The sequence below is a fragment of the Mirounga leonina genome, unplaced genomic scaffold, assembly GCF_011800145.1.
Source record: "Mirounga leonina isolate KUSES-001 unplaced genomic scaffold, KU_Mleo_1.0 Mir_53, whole genome shotgun sequence".
NCBI classification, from domain to species: domain Eukaryota; kingdom Metazoa; phylum Chordata; class Mammalia; order Carnivora; family Phocidae; genus Mirounga; species Mirounga leonina.
The window spans coordinates 59,868,900-59,874,899 of record NW_023270807.1 but is presented as its reverse complement, the minus strand read 5'-3'; the positions used below and the strand labels follow the sequence as shown (position 1 = coordinate 59,874,899).

The 6,000-nt window shown below is 34.9% G+C and overlaps 1 long non-coding RNA gene across 1 annotated transcript in view; it reads left to right on the top strand.

Moving 5' to 3' along the window:
• The first annotated feature begins 506 nt into the window (after positions 1-506).
• The window catches only part of LOC118001244, a 72,513-nt gene continuing 67,019 nt past the window's right edge, over positions 507-6,000 (top strand). Inside the window, exons 1-2 of the long non-coding RNA XR_004676658.1 lie at positions 507-543; positions 1,704-1,783. This is a non-coding gene — a long non-coding RNA (uncharacterized LOC118001244). The remainder of the gene's footprint in view (positions 544-1,703; positions 1,784-6,000) is intronic.

Sequence of the window (6,000 nt, the reverse complement as noted above, 5' to 3'; positions counted from 1 at the left end):
TTTAGCACAAGTCATGTTACATATAGTTTCTTTTAGTTTTGCCTAAATTTGTGTTAAAATATGAAACCCAAAATGTCTGCATGTATAACCATTTCAAGCCTTTTTCCTACCCTTCAGTCACTAATCCATATATTTTTTCTATATTAGCTATTTTCTTTTACTTATGGTGTTACAAAAATCTGCTTATCCTTTTTATTTCCTTAGGAGTTTTGACATGTGAATATTCTGAAATAATATCTGTATGGACCTATAGAGGATTGTTGGAAGAGGTCATTGCGAGTCCATGACCACTGGTTGATACACAATTTGGACCTTGGAATAGGAGACTTCTCACCCTGTCCCTATCCTTGGAATATATGCTCTGCCAACCATTCCCACAGTGGGAGCCATTTTCAAGGACACAGCCTTGACAGAGCAGTGTGTTGTTGAGACCATCTGCTGAATACGTTGTTGAATCCAGTTAAGACCTCTGTATAAACTTTTAAGATTCTGGTGGACAGGTTTCAAGATCTACTCATCTTGTGACTGCATGAGATAAGCCTTGTAAGTAAATTCTCTTGCTTATTAAACCTGCCGCTTGCCAATCTGGAATGGTCTGCCTCTTTCTTCTGCCTCTGTTTGCTCTTTTTTGTGCTGGGCCAGTTTAGGAACCAACAAGGATAACTACCAAATACTTATGCGTCAGTGGTTCTGCCATTAGGGGCGGTTTTCCTTTGCTGATCAAAATAGATTTTTAGGATAAAGCCTGTGTTAACAGGATAACAGAGTGCTTAAATTTTTTGCCCTGACTCTCTCTGACCATGGTTTCTACTCAGTGTACATGATAATAAATTGTATATTTTATGCTGCTGTAAGTATATATGTTTTGTCTTTCCCACTGATGTATGTCATAGCAGAGGCTACGTGTCAATTCTTGTACCTATAGGGTCTCCTCAGAGGTATTCAGTACATAGGGCTGACTCTAATTTACGTTTGAAATAAGATTAAATGTATTAAAATCTCGTATTAGTTATTGAATTCTGTTGGTAAAAATCATGTTAATACCTCTTAGGAAATTACAAAATCTGAAGCTATCTGATAAGTACAACTATGACCATTAAGGAGAACATGCTACTGAAAAGTCATGCCACCGCAGTACTCTGACGTAGTATTAATACTTCTAGTGAATAAATTCTGTACTGACTGAAAATAATTCTAAACAAGACAGCAGTACCATCGATGAAAGAAAAATCATAATTTTCTGAGGCAAACCTGACTCCAGGAGTGTATCTGGACTCTGCGAACACTAATAATACTAAGTATTAGTAATGATTTTAAACCACATCTGTTAATATCATTGAAGTTTTGTACTTGTAACATTTCATGGTCCTAAATGGTTTTTAAATCAATATTTTAATGTTTAAATATGTAAAAATTAGTTAGATTTCTATCTGCAATATCTGGAGACCTATAGGGGTTTATCTAAAACTATCTATTCTTTAGTATTTCTGGAACTTAAATAATACGCACAAGTGAAAAACCAGTCTTACAATATATTTATGCTATTTACTATATATATGATACATGTAATATGTATTAACTTGTCTGTAAAATCAATTATATTGATAAATTATAGTATAAATATTGAAAAGTTTTTCTTAAAAATAATGACTTCTCTTGGGACTTGTACAAGATATTTCATCAGTAATTCTCTTTATGTTTAGCTCTTTTGTGAACTCTGCAACTTGAGTCAATTGTATGAAAAATAGCAACTTCTTGGATATAGGAGATCCTGTAACTCCAGGTAACATAGTCATGCCAGAGATTAACTATAGTCATGTTCACTTCTCCCATGCCATCTAAATACCTGATTCAAGAGTCAGGAATATAACAATTATTTTATATAGTTACAGTCAGGGAAGAGAAAGTCACAGCCATCTGAGAAACAATGTCCTATATCCAACCCCCACCAATTGAAAAGGTTATTTCCAAGTGTAAATAATATGTATCAATTAGTTAATATATATTAATTAATTAATATTTTGTATTTATATTTTATTATAATATTAATTATTTTTATTTAATATTTTATTAAAATAGGTAATATTTTAATTAATATATATTAATAAGTTTTAGTTGGTTACAATGGGTTTTTTGTTTTGTTTTGTTTTTATTGGGGGTTTGGCTACAGTGGATTTAAACTGAGAGTAGAGGCTTGGTTTCAGTGTGAAGCATGTCTCAAAAAACATTGATTTTTAAGGAGGAAAGGAAGGGAAGGTTGGTTTGGAATAGAGGATGAGGAAACTGAGTAGACTCTACTGATGGTGCTAGAGGGAAACACCTAGTGAAAAAGCCCAAAAGGGATATTCTGCAGATACTCATATAGGAGAGGTGTAAGGGCTCCGGCATGGCCTAAATGTTTCATGCATTATGTGATAATTTAAAAAGTGAGACATTATGTATAGGCTGGTTTTAGGAAAACAGTTTGTTCAGAATTGTGGAGTTCAAGGAATGCCGTTGAGACTGTTAGGGGAGGTGCCTTTTAAAAGCTAGCATGGTATCAGGGCCCCAAGAAGGTAAACGAATTCAGAGCAGAACAATCAAAGTGAAGAACAGAAACAGTAATTAAAAACAAAATAAAATAGAGAAATAAACCAAGACCACATCAGCTATTTCTCACGTCCTGGGCTCCTTTACCTCTATAATAGGGAGTGTTAAGGTCAGGTGGATTGAAAACTCTGGAGCTTCCCTTGGTTTCCAACTTGGTAAACCCAGTGCAATAATATGTGTCTGAGAAAAAAACAAATCACGCAAATCCTCAAAGACTTGAGGATGCAGCAGTGGTGATCTAATCACATTCTCTGTTATTATTATTTTTTTAATTTAATTTTTAAATTTTTTAAAAAAATATTTTATTTTTTAATTTTATTTATTTACTTATTTGAGAGAGAGAGTGGTGGGGGGAGGAACAGAGGGAGAGAGAAGGGGCTCGATCCCTCAACCCTGAGATCATGACGTGAACTGAAATCAAAGAGTTGGACACTTAACTGAGTGAGCCACCCAAGCATCCCAGTACATGGAGTTCTAAATAGTAGCTTTAATGAAATGATAGGACAAAACCTTGATTGTTGTAAGTTTGTACAAATGAAGGGATATGTGAAACAAGATAAGTTGTTTTTTTAAGATGGAAAAAATACTACTACTTTTTTTTGGTGATGGAAGTAATTATGTAGAGAGCAAAATAGAAAAAAAAGGAATTGTAGGAGATACTGGGATATTGTTACTGAGTTGGTGAAACCAAATAAGATCTAATTTAAAAGTGAAGGGATTAAAATCAGAACAGACATCTCACCAAAGAAGATATACAGTAGGCAAATAAGCATGTGAAAAGATGTTCAATATCATATGTCATAGGGAATTGCAAATTAAATCAACAAAGAGATATTGCTGCACACCTACTAGAATAGCAAAAATCTAAAACACTGACAAACCAAATGATTGTGAGGATATTGAATAATAAGAACTCTCAGTCTTTGCTGGTGGGAATACCAAGTGATACAGCCACTTTGAAGATGGTCTACAAGTTTCTATAAGTTTACCATAAAATCAGCAATCTCACTCCTAGATTTTTACCCAAATGAAGTGTAAATTTATATACACACAAAAACCTGCAAAGAATGTTTACAGCAGCTTTATTCATATTTGCCAAAACTTAGAAGCAAATAAGATGCTATGTATAATACATATAGGACATTATGCATTTGTTAAAACCCATAGAACTATACAACACAAAGAGTGAATGCTAATGTCAACCATGGACCTTAGTTAATAATTATGTATCGACAGTGTTTCATCAGTTGTAACAAATGGATGAGTGGGTACTAATGCAAGATGTTAATAATGGGAGAAAATGTGGTGAGAGTGTATATAAAAACTGGCTGTAATTTCTGCATATTTTTCTGGAAACTTAAAACTACTGTAAAAATTACTATTCCAGGATGAAAAAAATCAGCAGAATTATAAAAATGTTAAAAATAAGTGGAGGGACTCTCTTCTGATACAAGCAGAGATCTTTGGTAACAGGTAGGAAATTAGCATATTCAGGTATAGATGCTGGTTGATGAGATGTAGGGAAGAAAGATGGTGAAAATTATGTTCTATTGTTTCAAATTCTTAGTAAAAGAAGAAGAAAAGTTTTAATCATGGAGTGAGGATATTTAAGTATTAGAACTTTGAGATATGAAGAAAATATGTGAAATAATCTCTTAAAAGTAGAAAAATCAATGTGTTAGGAAAGTATAAGATAATTGCAATGCAGTTAAGGGCCAAGTTGACATCTGTGGTTTTAATTTTAAAACAAGACCAGGCAATGTGGTTTTAATATGAAGTTCTTTTTTTTTTCTTGCTCCAGACTTACTCAAGATATATGTTACATGTGTAGAATAGACAGACATTGGATGTAACTAGAGTTGTGGTTTTGGGAAGCAAATATGATAAAATGTGTCAGGGATATGGAAGAAAATTATGAGAGAGAGTACTTTTAATGCATTACCATATGTATTAGTCTGCTAGGGCTGTCATAACCAAATACCACAGACTGAGTGCCTTAAATAATAGGAATTTTTTTTTTTTTCCACGGTTCTAGAAGCCAGAAGTCCAAGACCAATGTATTGTCAGGTTTGGGTTCTCCTGAGGTCTCTCTCACAATTCATCCAACTTCTTTAAGTTTTTTGCCACTTTGTGACAAGGGTCACCTTTCCTGTAGTTTCTAGTAACACATTCCATATTTCCATCTCAGGTTTGACCTAAGAATCCCCTCTAATGTCCTTATATCTGCCAGTAGTCTCTACAAGTCCATCTAGGCTTTTTCGTTTTTTCTCCTTTTTTTTTTTTTAAGATCTTATGTGTTTATTTTGAGAAAGAGAGAGTGCATGTGCGTGAGCGGGGGGAGGGGCAGAGGGAGAGAGAATCTCAAGCAGACTCCCTGCTAAGCAGAGGCCATGCAGGCTCGATCCTATGACTGAAATCATGACCTGAGCTGAAATCAAAGAGTTTGGAGGCTTAACCAGCTGAGCCATCTAGGTGACCCTAGGCTTTTTCTAACATGCAACTCAAATTCATCCAGCTTGTACCCATGCCAAAGCCACTGCCATATTTTTAGGCATTTGTTTCAACAGAACTCTACTTATGAGTGCCAAAATCTGTCTTAGTTTGCTAGGGATGCCATAACCAAAATACCACAGACCACGTGGCTTCAGCGATACAAATTTATTTCCTCAGAGTTCTGGAGGCTGGAAGTCCAAGATCAAGGTGTTGGCAAATTTCTCCTGAGGCCTCTCTCCTTGGCTTGTAGATGGCCACTTTTTGCTGTGTCCCCATATGATTATTCCTTTGTACACACACACCCCCTCAGTGTCTCTAAGTGTGTCCAGATTTCATCATTTTAGAAGACAGCAGATAAGTTGGATTAGAGCCCACACATATGGTCTCATTTAATCTTAATTACCTCTTTAAAGGACCTATCTCCAAAGCCACATTTTGAGGTACTGGAAATTTGGGCTTTAGAATATGGATTTTGAGGGGGACACAGTTCAGCCCCTAGCACCATATAATTTAAGATTAGTAGAAAGGGAAGAAAGACCATCAAATAGATGAGAGACAGTGAAAAAATAATAGGATCTATGAATTGGAGGTCGTCTTAATGTCAGACTTGGAGTTTGAATACTTGGAAATAAGATTATGGAGTGTTTACAGTTCTTGACAATGCCACAGTCTAAGATACTTCTATGGAAATGAGCAGTAGAGAGAAAGACCAGATCAGTTTGGGGAAGAGGTTCAAGGTCATTGGAAAGACCCTGTAGGTTTGTTTTGAAATAACAAAGAATTTAAACTGGAATCATGTATCATATAGCATTGGTGAACAGGAGATAAAATCATTGAGGAATCAGGACTAACATGTTAGAGGTACATACATGACAGCAGTAATGAAGGTATATATATATATATATATATGAAGCAGTA